The following is a 14,847-nucleotide window of genomic DNA, read 5'->3' on the forward strand; positions in this document are numbered from 1 at the left end:
CACTGCACAGGTTCTAATTAAACATGATAGACTGAATAAACAGCAGATTGAATAAATGAAAGCACACTAATAGAAATGGAATAAAAGGGAATAATTTATGAATAAAAATAGAGTGAATCCACAAGGATGACAGGAATGGAAAGGATGCAACAGCATATGAGAGCTGTTAAAATTTTAGAAGATGGGAAGCAAAGGATGGATGATAACTGATTTAATAAATCTCAGGAAGTTGAGTCCATCAAGAAGAACCAAATACGACTTGTGACCAGTTGCACTGCAAAGTCGCAGAAAGGCATAGCAATTGGAGACAAAGAATATCTATGAGAGTAGGCATAAAGGCCAGGACAGTGCCACCCCTGCACCTTGGGGGGAAAAAAAATGGGAAGTTTACTACAGAGTACATGACCTAGAAAGACTCTGGAAAGGTATAATAGAGGGAGGGCATGAAGGTCCATATTGCAAAAGGATGATCTGAAAGTCTACATGCTGAATGGTGACAACCCTGAGCTCCTGGAATGCTGGCAGCCAGGCTTATACCCTCTCAAGCAGAAGATGAAAGGACTTGTCTTTGGAGAAAATAACTGAACCAAGAAGAGGATCTGATGTTTAAAATGATCCTTAAAACAGTGGTACAACCTGAGTAGCATCTGCAGGACTCATCCGGCAAAGGTTATAGCTTGTGCAGGTGCACACTTATGAAAGAGTAGGGCAAGTCTAAGGAGTGGTAAGATGTTCAGTTTGTTTGACAAATGCCTGGTTGGAGAACAGTAGGAAATGATCTTAGGGAGGCCAAGGTCTACCTATTAAAAGGACTTACATAGGATGTTAAAGAGATGGCATTTTACATTATATACCAGAGGGGAGTCTCCACAGGAGAATTACATGATCAGATTTAGAAAGACAAACCTGGCTTTAGTATAAAAGATACCTGGATTGAGACAGAACATGGTAACCAAGAAACCAGCTAGGAGGCTATTCCTTATCTCTAAGAAAGAAAGTAGAGGCTGAACTAAGGCAATGTTAATACAATAGAGAGGACAGTCAGGATTTCAGAGACGTTTAGAAGGTAGAATTGACAGAATATTTTTATCATCTAGAAACATGGGGATCAGAGCTTCGAATCAGTTCAAACTGGTTCAGTCACGATCGATGAGGTGAAACTGGAACAGACCCAAACTTTCATAATTTGGGTGATCCAAAATGGGAAAAATTATGGGTCAGAGCCCTGGAATGGGAGACTCAGAGGAGGTGTGGTGAGCCCTTTCAGAAGCCTGATGCGTGAAACTGGATTATTGTCAGGACTGTGGAGAGTAACACACATTCAGAGCACTGCGGTTGGCGGCCATCTTTGAGTGGGGCAGCACAGTTTCTGACTCTGAGCAAAATTCGATGGGCAGGAGATTTGGTTGCTATGCAATGCATACACTGTCCATATTTTTCTAAGAGGGAGATTAAGTTATCAGGGCTTCAACCTCTAATTGTCCTGTTCTGGCTACTGTTCTGGTTCACCCAACTTCTAAAAATTTGAATCTGTTCCACTGACGCTTCTTCAGCCATGACCGAACCAGGAAGAACCAGTTTGAAGTCCCGAAGGGGATGTATGGAAAGGAGACAAGGAAGAATTGCATGTTTTTAGCTTAGGAATCAGGAATGCTGGTGACATTATTAATTAAAATAGAGAATATTAAAGAAATAATTACTTTGATAAAATAAAGAGGCACATGAAGTTCGAAATGACTATATGACTTCTAAGGAGAGATGTCCTGTAGACAGCTGGAAAGAAGAGGCCACAGCTCAGGAAAGAGCACTCATCTAGAGGTACAGGTTTGATAATCAATATTGTATTAATAATGAAGCCATGGTAGAAAATGAGGGCATATAGAGAAGGAATGACAAACATATGCCACGACCATGGAAGGCAGTACAAAGCTCTTAGGTCACTCTTTCTTGCTAAACCCCAATGTGACTTCGGGAGACTTCCCAATATCGCTCTCCCATCATCACTACCAATCAACAAGAGGTGGCACGTGAGTTAAAAACCCATTTGTCTTCCCTGATGCAAAGAGCGAGAGTAGACAACCAAGGACTGGACCCTGAGGAACAGATTCTCAAACATACCACACACCATCAACTCTGTGTGCTAATGTGAGTTTAGATGAGAGTCTGGTGTGAGAGTACTGCAAATTCATTTAAACGAAACCATAAAGCATGTTCACATCCATGGTCTTAGCTAACCTTCTTTCTCTCCTGAACTTCACCTGAACTAACTGCTCTCCCACCAGCACGCTTGCCCCTCTGCAATCTGTCTTCCAAACTGCAGAGAGAGAAATATTTCCAAAGCAGAGATATGATTTTATCACTCCTCACCCTCACCTCTGCTGTTAAAACCCCTTCAAAGCTTAAACTTGCCTTAAGATTAACTACCAGTTGCCATCAAGTCAACTCCTACTCATGGTGACCCCAAGTATGCCAGAATAGAACTGTGTTCTGTAGGGTTTTCAATGGCTGATGTTTTGGAAGTAGACCGCCAAGTCTTTTTCCTTTCCGAGATGCCTCAGGGTTAACCATTTGCATCACCCATGGACCTGTTCTTAAGATAGAAACCAAGATTTTTAAAATGGTCTACAAGCCTCATAGTATTAACCCCTCATTATCCAGCCTATTGTACCATACACCACCCCGCCCACGCCCTATTTTCTGTACCACTCCCCTCCACCACAGACTTTTGAAGATGCCATCTGTCCTATTTGAGACCTCTGGCCCTTACTCTTCACCTGAAAAATTACTATTCATCCTTCAGGTCTCAGCGTTAATGTCATTTCCCCCAAAATGCTTTCCATGAATTCCAGGTCTCATCATAGCACTGTGTGCCCTTCCTCCAAAGCACTAACCAAGGTTGTGATTTTTACATGTGTCTGTGTGCCCTGTTGTTTCAATGCCTCTCTACTACCAGACACCAAAGTCCATGAGTTCAGGGTGGAAAGTTTCTTCTTCTTTCCCCAAAATCTAGCATTATGTCTGGCACCTAGTACACACTCAAAAAATATTTACTTAATTAGGTTGGTTTTTGTGATGTGAATTAGGAGACTACATGTTCACTCCTGGAAAATATGCCTATATAAAATATTTATTAAGAGTTTGCTTTCACTTTGAGATGAATTAATATGGTTAAACATCAAGAAATAACAATTGGCAAATAGCATGACACATATTTCAATAGCTATTTTAATTTCATCAGGATTATTCTATTCTTTCTTAGGAAATTTGCAAAGTAGTATTGAATAAATAGTCACCTTGCTTCCTGAAATTACATGCGGCCTGAAATCCTGCTGGCTCCAAAAGTGAGAAAAATTTTCTCCACTGTTATTAGATTGTCAAGCTGCTTTTCACAAATATTACAATCCTTATTGTCCTCAGCATTATTTCAAGAGCTATCAAGAATCATATTCTCATTTAGCTAGCTGTGCGGAATGCCTCCTTGTTTCCAACTTCTAAGTCTCCCTTCTCTATAACAGGTTTTAAATTAAGGCCACAAAGCTACTCAGAGAGTTTAGATAAAGCAACAACATCCATAAAACACTAATTGCTCCATTTCTTCCCTTAATTCCTTTTAAATGAAAGACGGGCACTACTGGAAAAGTAGACACTTTCATGGTAACCCATGATTGGGAGTATCCTCTTAGATAATGAATAATATACAGTTACTGGCCCTCTAATGTACTGCTGACCCAGCCACACACAAGAACTGTAACTGTTCCCCAGGATGTGAAAGAACTACATAAATGTTAGAGTCGTGAAGCAACCAAATCCAGTAAGAAACACAAGTTTCACTAAGGTGCTGTTGTTTTTAGTGGCTATGAATGACACCTTGTAGATATGAATTGCAGCTTCATATCTAAGAGCAAAGCTTGTGACACACACAAGCACTTTCTACACATTACCAGAAGCTCCTTAGCACTTTGTGCCTTCACATACATCTCCACACCCACTGCTCCAGGTCTTGTGATTTGCCCGGTTACTTAGACCATCTTTGGCCTCCCTTGCAGAGCAAAGAAATAGCTTCAGTAAGAACAACCTACCTGACTCTCCTTTCTTGGCATATGCTTCAAACCTGCGTCCCTCTGCCCAAAACAGCCACTGCTGTTTATCTGATAAGCCAATGTGTGCTGAGATAGCAATGATAAATTACTAAAATATGTGTTTCCTGTACCACATACATTTGATGCTTATTAGAGGAAGTCAGATATTAAATGCTTTCAGCTAAATGGCCACTAGTAGAAACTTGTCACTGTTCCTTCACAGAAAATTACTGGAGGAAACTACCTACACATATGTATTTACCTTTTCAAACATCCAGTAAGGAGAAAACAAAGGATGACAGATAAGAAGAAATCCTAGTTTCCAGAATTCTATTTACTTCAGTAACTGCATTGATATAGTCCCTGGATATGGTGCCTACTTTCAAAGAATTTACAATTTGTCATGCTCAGCTAAGTTTCAGTCTTGAAGTCAAAGGCTCTATCACTTACATTCCACTAGAATACAAACTCCATGAGAGGAAGGACCCCTTTTTGGCAACTATAAACTCAGACCCTTGCCTTAAACTCAATAACTATTGATGAATGAATGAATGCTAGTTATATACTCCAGAAAATAACAAAATCTTTCTTAGCTCATTTTCTCATCTACAAAATGGGAAGGGCAGTACTCACTTCATAAGGCTTTTATGTGGATTAATCTAAATGACATATACAGAAGCCCCTAACAAGTTTTTAGGAAATAGTGCTTCTATTTTTTCAATTAGGTAGACTGTACTAATTACGACAGATACCGAGTAATTTTGATAACAGGACTAAAAGATCTGACAGAGGGAGAACAGAGTCAACCTTCAAGCATTCATAACAAAAATGAGTTCTCTTGGCACAAAGAGCTTGTAACACAGGTAATTGAGACCCTAAATACAAGTACGTACATAGACTAGAAAAGGGAAACTGAGAGCAGAACAGTAGGCTTGAAACAAATGAATGGAAAGAAATCTCAGACACTCTAGTTCAAGAGAATTAGGAATTAATTTTTTTTTTTTTTTTGTATAGCTAACCAGGGACATGGTAAGAGACTAACAGACTTGGTCTTAAACTAACTCTCAGAAATCCCACAATAATTTCAACATGACGATTTGGCATCACGTGTCATATCTGATCATTAAAGTGGTCATGATAACATAATATTGCTGAATACTCATAATATTCTGTTTTGTTCTCAGCTCTTACAATGTTAACAAGTCATTAACCAATTCTGTGCCCTACTTATCTTTAAAATGGTCCTAACCAACTAAAAAATTATTTAAGACTAGTAAATATGAAACGTGGAAAATAGAAATGAAATGAAAAATATTCTCCAGGGTTTTGCCTAACTTTGAGATATGCCTCCATTTCTACCGCATACCATAAGTACCCCGTCCTAATAAAGGTCCAAACAGGTAATAATTCATTTTCAAGGCAATTTAATGATTATTTAATGAATAGCTATTCTGTGCCAGACACAGTATCTAGTATAATCACTAAACCACGTTACCTTGAGTCATGACTTTACATGTTCCCATGCCTTACACAAAGTTCTACCATCAAATATACAAATATTTTACATTGTTTCTCCAATAGGAGCAGGGGAAAAAAAGTACGCTGAGTTATTACCTTCTTTCAACTGGTCTATGTGGGGACTGTGTGAAAAATTGAGCCAGATTTTGGTGGTGCAGTCAGTGCCTGCCAAGGAATGTTTTCTCCCAAACGACAGAAGATTCTTTTTTTTTTTTTAATTAACTTTTATTAAGCTTCAAGTGAACATTTACAATTCTAATCAGTCTGTCACATGTAAGTTTACATGTATCTTACTCCCTTCTCCCATTTGCTCTCCCCTTATTGAGTCAGCCCTTTCAGTCTCTCCTTTCGTGCCAATTTTGCCATCTTCCCTCTCTCTCTATCTTCCCATCCCCCCTCCAGTCAAGAGTTGCCTACACACTCTCCAGTGTCCACCTGATTTAATTAGCTCTCTCTTCATCAGCATCTCTCTCCCCCCCGCTGACCAGTCCCTTTCATGTCTGATGAGTTGTCTTCAGTGATGGTTCCTGTCCTGTGCCAACAGAAGGTCTGGGGAGCATTGCCACCGGGATTCCTCTAGTCGCAGTCAGACCATTAGGTATGGTCTTTTTATGAGAATTTGGGGTCTGTATCCCACTGATCTCCTGCTCCCTCAGGAGTTCTCTGTTGTGCTCCCTGACAGGGCAGTCATCGATTGTGGCCGGGCACCAACTAGTTCTTCTGGTCTCAGGATGATGTAGGTCTCTGGTTCATGTGGCCCTTTCTGTCTCTTGGGTTCTTAGTTGTTGTGTGACCTTGGTGTTCTTCATTTTCCTTTGCTCCAGGTGGGTTGAGACCAAATGATGTATCTTACATGGCCGCTTCTTAGCATTTAGGACCCCAGACGCCACATTTCAAAGTGGGATGCAGAATGTTTTCATAATAGAATTATTTTGCCAATTGACTTAGAAGTCCCCTCAAACCATGTTCCCCAGACCCCAGCCCCTGGTCCGCTGACCTTTGAAGCATTCATTTTATCCCGGAAACCTCTTTGCTTTTAGTCCAGTCCAATTGGGCTGACCTTCCTTGTATTGAATGTTGCCAAACGACAGAAGATTCTTCATGTGAAGAACAAACCTGATTAGCACCAGAATCAAAGCTTGTGATAAGTGGTTAAGCTTATAAGATTTGTGACAACAAAGCATGTAGCCAGTTCTCATCTTGAAAATTGAGAACAGATAACAACCTGGAGGAATGTTTTTTTGGTGTTAAATCTGTTGTTTGACCTTCCAGTTCTTTAACTATAGCTCACAAAGAGAACATGGTAAACAAAGCAGTTGGTTGTACGGACCATCATAAAATACAACCTTTGGATTATTCAACAAACATTAATTAAGCAACTATTATGTCCAGGAACTCGGCTAGTACAAAGACAAATCAGATAAGATCTCATAAGAGAGACAAATATGGCAACAGTTGCTCTACAGCATGCAAAGTGTGACCATTGTAGAACAAAGTGGAAAGGAAACGTGGCGAGACAGTGAGGGTCGGGAAGGTTATCACAGAAGTGTTGACAATTGAGTTGAATATTAAAGAATCAAAGGAATGTTTTTCAGATCTACAAGTGATAGGCAGCAGGAAAAGTGTGTCAAAGGCATGGATTGAGATGAGCAAACTGTTTTGGGAACAATGAGAAACTTGTTCCAACAGGTGGAGCTAAAAAGGCAGGCAATAAAACTGTAAAGGTAGATTATGGTCAAATCATGAATCTCCTTTATTAAATCATAAACAAAAATTTATTGATCACATTCTATGTGCTAGAAACTATCCTAGGTAATTTACAGCTTTGAAAATTCCATGGGACAGTTTTACTCTGTCCTACAGGGTTGCTATGAGTCAGAATCAACTTGATAGAAGTAGGCTTGGTTTGGTTTGGTTTGGTTTATGGGGTCACAACAGTGAATGTGGCACATAAAATCCCTGTCCCAGGTCCTAGTATATGCCAAGCTGAGTAGTATATGCCAAGCAGCAGAGTTAAGCAGGGAAAGTGGCATGAGAAGATTTCAAAAGGTAGTGTGAAGAACAAACTGGAACAGGCCAGATGAGTCCTATTTCTGCTATGTCCGCCGTGAAATATTATGGTCATCTCATATATACATCTCCATCAGGAATTTAGAAATCCTGGTGGTATAGCGGTTAAGAGCTAGGGCTGCTAACCAAAACGTCAGCAGCTTGAATCCAAAAGGTGTTCCTTGGAAACGCTATGGGGCAGTTCTACTTTTTCCTATAGGGTCACTATGGGTCAGAATCGACTCGACAGCAATGGGCTTGGTTTGGGTTTATCAGGAATTTATAGAGAATTTTTATTCCCAAATATAATTATTACTTGGCTAAGTAAGTTTTCACAAAATATGCTTGTTCTCAAATTGTAACAAATTTCTACACCAAAAATATTTTTTCTTGGAATCCATCTTATCTCACACTATTAGCTACTGTCAGTCATCCTGACTCATTTCCTGAACTTTCAGTTGCTCCAAGGGAACTTCATTTTGCCCAAGAGATTTGAGACAGAACCAAATAAACTAAAGTCACCTATGAATGAATTCTCAATTTCCAGAGACCTTCCAAACAAATAGATAAGCCAAGGCTCTTAGAACCTAGAAAAAATATACTAGAATAAATTGGTTTTATTCCTGTAACCCATCCTTCATGACTTAGGACTTTCAGGATCTATGGTCTTCCAAACTTAACTATCCATTCCATATATATCCCAAAGTCTCAAGAATTGCCAAAAGCCCTGGAATTCATATGTAAGGGCATCAGAAATTTATTATTTTTAATATGGAATGTCACAAATTTACATCTATTAGTTTATTTGCTCCCTGCATACAACAACCACGGGAAAAAGGCAAATTAGATGTAATCATACCCATTTTAAAGAGGGAGAAACTAAAACCAAGGAAGGTAAAAACTGACCCAGGGTATGTGCTAGTAAGCAGCAGTGATAACTAGAACACAGAGCTTATGATTCCTTGACTATGTTCTTTGCTCTACCTTCCTATGGTCCCTTCATCCATCAGTCATTGTCTCTTATTTTGCCTACATATCTACATAATAATTCCTTGCTCTCTTAAGGTTAATAACATTTTTGTTGTTTTATTAGCCCAGGCTTTCTACTGTTTTCTAAAGCTCAGATAAAGCCATCCATGTTAACCACTAAATAAAATCTCTTATTTTTTTTTAGTGATGCCCTTCATCGTCTTTTTCAACCTCCCCAAAGTTGCAGAGAAGTTGAACCCTAGTCAGCCCACATTGACCCAAGTAGAATTCAGGCTATTTTTAGATCAAAACTGACATATTCAGGCAGCAAAGAGAGCCAGGGAGACGCCAAACCCAGTATCCACCCTAGAAATGAACAAACATGGGAAGCAAATTGGCCCGTTCAGTGTCCCTTTGGGTTTATAATAAATTGTCTGAGAGAGCTTGGTGAATTAGCAATGACTCCACGCCAGGAACGCTTTGCCTCAGCCAACCCTAGAGCTGACTCTGCTAAGCCTGAGCCACCTGAGGTTTTTCAAAAAGATTACTTTCACACGAAGTTCACACAGCTCAGCCACTGCTGACAAGAACAAGGCCTAGAGAACGCATTGGCAAGCCCAGTGATGGTTCGCACTATGTAGTCACACGAGGTGAGAGACAGCATATGATAAAGGAAAAACCTTCCAACTAGGAGTCAGAAAACCTAGATTCCTTACCACCATGAGCCATATGACTTTGAGAAAGTCAAAAGGAAGATCTTGTGGCCCTAGACATGGCCAGTGCAACCTTTGGCTGTCAGTCCCTTCAAAGATTGCCTCAGATGTAGAAAGCCCCCTTGCCAAAGGTCAGCCCTTTTCAGTCCACATCTAGTGACTGGTGAAGATATTAAGGACCGGAAATTTTTGCCCAGTGCAAAATATCTCTGATAGGCCTTTTCAGCTCCAGAGCACCCCATGGGGTCAGCTGAAGCTGCTGGTCTGGGCCTACATCACATCTTGACCCTTCCCCCTTCCCAACCCTGCTTCTTCGACCTCCCTTCCTTGCATTTAACCCCCAGGAAACTCCCTAATCTACATCCTGAACATTAACCACTTTCTCGAAGTCTGCATCCTGGGGAACCCAACATGCAATACCAACAAATTAAGGCCACTGACACAATTAATGAACAACAAAATGACATGTCAGATAAGAATTCGCTGAAAATAAAGCTCATTTATGTAGGTTAAGAAATCTTCACTAACTATGCAAAGCATCATTACTGTTGAAGGGTTAAACAATATCTCTGCTAAGCTACTGAAGGATAAGAACTTAATAATAAAAATAAAATATAGCCTTCTGCTATCATTTCCTCACAACTGAATGGAAGGAGAATCTAGACATCATTGTGGAATCAGTTAAGTTTTTCTTCTTCCTCACCAGCTTTATTTTTTTCTGCAAATCCCATCAGACGTGGTCCCATACTACCTGAGGTGTCTAATGCCTACCTATTCTCTAACTTCCTGTTTCATATCAACGGGAAAAGAAAATGATACCAAAAATCTGGAACTGCCTCAGACATACAATTGAAATTAGGTCTGTTAGTTGACTGATTATTACAGTGCACCCTGTGACAAGCACCCAGATCCTCCTTTAGGACTAACGGACTTAACTCCCCAGCTGCTGGAAGTGTTACCAGCTGACAGTCCTCAGCTATCAATGTTCTCCAGGAATTGCCCTCAGTTGAAGATAGCTTCATCGTTCATAAACACACTCCCATAAAATAGCTGCTTAGTGCACAGTTTAATGGCCCCCTCACCTCAACTCAGGTCAACTCTGAAAGGCCATTCCAGCATCTGAGCAACCTGTGAAGTTGGCTGAAACTATGTGGAGACTGCATCACAGCCAACTTCTCCCTCTTCTCAACCGTTCTTCCCCTATCCTTCCCCTAAAGGTACTTCCTAATAATTTCCTGCATGTTTATCTCTGTCCCAGAGTCTAGCTGGCTTGCAATGAGAACCTCATCACTGGTGGCAGATCCCAGATGGCTAGAGACCCTCTAATCTCCTTCCTACCTAAGGATCCAGAATATTCAGACCATCAACAAGATTAATGAAAGGTTTATTTTCAGAGGATTTGGAGCCCTGGCAGTACGATGGTTAAGAGCTTGACTACTAACCAAAAAATCAGGAGTTCAAATCCACCTGCTGCTCCATGGAAATCCTATGGGGCAGTTCTCCTCTATCCTACAGGGTCGCTGTCAGTCGGAATCCACTCAACAGCAACAGGTTAAGGTGGCCAGATTTAGGTGGACAATACAATTGTTAAAACTTTTACTAGTGGTGAACTGGGACGGTATACCAGTGGAAAGAAATGCACTAGTAGGCAAAATGTATCAGGACTTTGAGAATTTGAGGGAAATAGAAATTACAAGTAAAAGGGAATTAGATGGCAGTTGCTGGAGGCAATTGATGCTCTGAAAAAAAAATGAAAGACTGATGGTTATAAATCATCAATTAAAAGATAAATATGAAATAAAGTTAGAAGACTTACTCTTCTAAATTTCAAAATTTATTGTAAAGCCACAGTAATCAAGGTAGTGTGGTACTAGCACAAAGACAGACATATAGATCAATGGAATAGAAATGAAAGTCTAGAAATAAGCCCATTTATCTGTAGATAACTGATTTTCAGCAACAGTGCCAAGACAATTCAATGGAGGAAAGACAGTCATTTGAACAAATGGTACATGGTCAACAGGATATCCATATGCAAAAGAATAAAGTTGGACCCCTATCCCACACCATATACAAAAATTAACATAAAATTGACAGAAGATCTAAATGTAAGAGCTAAAACTTTAAAGTTCGTAGAAGAGCACATAGACTTAAATCTTTATGATCTTTGACTAGCCAATGATTTCTTAGATATGAAAACAAAAGCACAAGCAACAAAGAAACAATATATAAACTTTATCAAAAATTAAAAGCTTTGGTACTTCAAAGGACAGCATCAAGAAAGTGAAAAGATGACTCACAGAATACGAGAAAATATTTGTAGATCATACATCTGATAAGAGACTTGTATCCAGAATATACAAAGAACTCTTACAACTCAAAAACAAAAAGACAAAATAACCCAATTGAAAAATGGATAAAGGAATTAAATAGACATTTCTCCAAAGAAGATATATATACACCCAATAAGCTCATGAAAAGATGTTCAACATCATTAGTCATTAAAGAAATTAAAGTAAAAATCACAATACTCATATCACCTCACACTCATTAGGATTGACAATAACAAATGCTGGTTACAGTATGAAAATGAGAACCTTCATGCTGGTGGAATGTAAAACAGTACAGCTGCTTTGGAAGAGTTTAACAGTTCCTCAAAAAGCTAAACATACAGCTACCATATGACCTAGCAATTTCACTCCTAAGTATGTATTCAAAAAATTAAAAACATGTCCACACAAAAACTTGTACCTGAATGTTCACTACAGCATTGTTCATAATAATCAAAAGGTATAAACAATCCCAATGTGCATCGACACATGAATGGACAAACAACATGTGGCTTATCTATATAATGGAATATTATTCCACCTAAAAAGGAATAAAGTACTGATACATGCTACAACATGGATAAAACTTCAAAAGAACATTCTAATAAAAGAAGCCAGACACAAAAGGCCACATATGATTTCATTTCCATGAAATGCCCAGAATAGGCAAATGTATACAGACAAAAAGTAGATAAGTGATTTCCAGGGGCTATGGGGAATGATGCTAACGAATATGAGGTTTCATTTTAGGGTAATGAAAATGGCCTGCAGTTAGGTAGTAGTGATAGTTGTACAACTTTTTGAATCCACTAAAACCATTCAACTGTACACATTCAAGGGGTGAATATTACAGTATGCGAATTATATCTCTATTTGCAGACTTTGAGTTAGAAAACCAAAAGGAAAAGAGCACTCTCGGCATTTCTCAAACCGAAAAAATTGAAGTCTCTAGTTGCAATTTCGAAGAATTCTATGGGCAAAATATTGAATAATACCAAAGCATCAAGAGAAAATGGAAGAAATACACAGAGACACTGTACCTAAAAGAATTGGTTGATGTTCAATCATTTCAGGAGGTAGCATATGATCAAGAACTGATGGTATTGAAGGAAGAGGTCAAGCTGCAATGAAGACACTGGCAAAAAATGAGGCTGCAGAAATTGATGGAATACCAACTGAAATATGTCTATAAATTGATGCAGTGCTGGAGGTGCTCACTCATCTATGCTAAGAACTTTGGAAGGTAAGCTACCTGGCCAACTGACTGGAAGAGATCCATATTTATGCCCATTCCAAAGAAAGGTGATTCAACAGAATGCAGAAATTACTGAACAATATCATTAATAACACACGCAAGTAAAATTTTGCTGAAGGTAATTCAAAAATGGTTGCAGTGGTATATTAACAGAGAACTGCTAGAAATTCAAGCCAGATTCAGAAGAGGACACGGAACAAGGGATATCATTGCTGATGTCAGATGGATCTTGGCTGAAAACAGAGAATACCCGGAAGATGTTTACCTATGTTTTATTGACTATGTAAAGGCATTCAACTGTGTGGATCATAACAAATTATGGGTAACACGGAGAAGAATAGGAATTCCAGAGCACGTAATTGTGCTCATATGAAACCTGTACATAGATTAAGAGGCAGACATTTGAACAGAACAAGAGGATACTGCATGGTTTAAAATCAGAAAAGGTGTGCATCAGGGTTGTATTCCTTCACCATTCTAATTCAATCTCTGTACTGAGTAAATAATCTGAGAAACTGGACTATATAAAGAAGAACAGAGTATCAGGATTGGGGGAAGACTTATTAACAATCTGTGATATGCAGATGACACAACCTTGCTTCAAGTGAAGAGGACTTGAAGCACTTACTAATGAAGATCGAAGACTACAACCTTCCGTGTGGATTATGCCTCAACATAAGAAAACAAAAATCCTTACAACTGGACCAATAAGTAACATCATGATAAATGGAGAAAAGATTGAAGTTGTCAAGGATTTAATTATACTTGAATCCACAATCAATACCCATGGAAGCACAGTCAAGAAATCAGACAAGGGGAGAAGCCAAGATAGCAGACTAAAAAGGCACACTCTTACTAGTCTCTCTGCAGCAAAGAGATAATACCAAAGCATCAAGAGAAAATGGAAGAAATACACAGAGACACTGTACCGAAAAGAATTGGTTGATGTTCAATCATTTCAGGAGGTAGCATATGATCAAGAACTGATGGTATTGATCATATGCTGATGGTATTGATCACACGCCATCTCTCTGCAGCAAAGACAAAAAAAAACAAGTAAAATGGATACGGATGTCAATCCTGGAACCCTGAGCAACAAATGAAAGGATAAAGAATTATATCACAAAGAAACTAACTGAAAACAGTGACCAAGAAGGGAGAGAGCAGAGGTGCCTAGCTAACTGGCCTGGCACAACGTGGCTGTCTTGAGACAAAGACAGTGGCGACCCTGGGGGAGGAGCACAGGAGGCAACTCTGTGGAATTCCCATCAGGATATGAAGAACCTTCAGAAGACATACCTGGAGTGAATCAAGGCAAACAGTGGCATAACCCCACGCCCATCCCTCCAGCCCAGACTGCCAAGGACCATGGTATGAGCCCCCTTCTTCACCCTACACCTGGCCACCTGCCCCACCTTTCCCACTACCAACTCTGCTGATCTCTGATAGGCCACTATAAGAAGGGCCCACATGACCACCCTGTCCTATTAGCCCGCCTGACCATGTTGTATGCCCGCAGGCCACTCCAGCTCAGCTTTGGCCCCCCACCGTGCCTTTCCCACCTGCCTGTCAGCACCAAGTGCTGGCAGGAATCTCGGGCATGGACCAGACTGTTCACCCCTCCCTCCTTGGCCACCAACCCCGCCAAATGCTAGAAGGCCACTCCAGCGTGGGAGTGGCCACTTGCCTCGCCTTTCCCAGCTGCCTGATCAAGGTGAGCGCTGGCATGGTGCTCTGGCACACACCCAGCTGCCCATTCATCCTTTTCTACATGTTCAACTGTGTTCAGTGGCAGCAGGCTGCACTGGCTTGGCTTTAACCCCACCCCCACCCCACCTTTCCCATTGCCCAACTGCACCAAGCACCAGTGGGCCAGCCCTGCACAGACCCAACCACCTGCCCCACACTCCTTGCCTGCCATGCTCCTGCAGGCC

The sequence above is a fragment of the Loxodonta africana genome, chromosome 4, assembly GCF_030014295.1.
Source record: "Loxodonta africana isolate mLoxAfr1 chromosome 4, mLoxAfr1.hap2, whole genome shotgun sequence".
In the NCBI taxonomy this organism is placed as follows: Eukaryota; Metazoa; Chordata; class Mammalia; order Proboscidea; family Elephantidae; genus Loxodonta; species Loxodonta africana.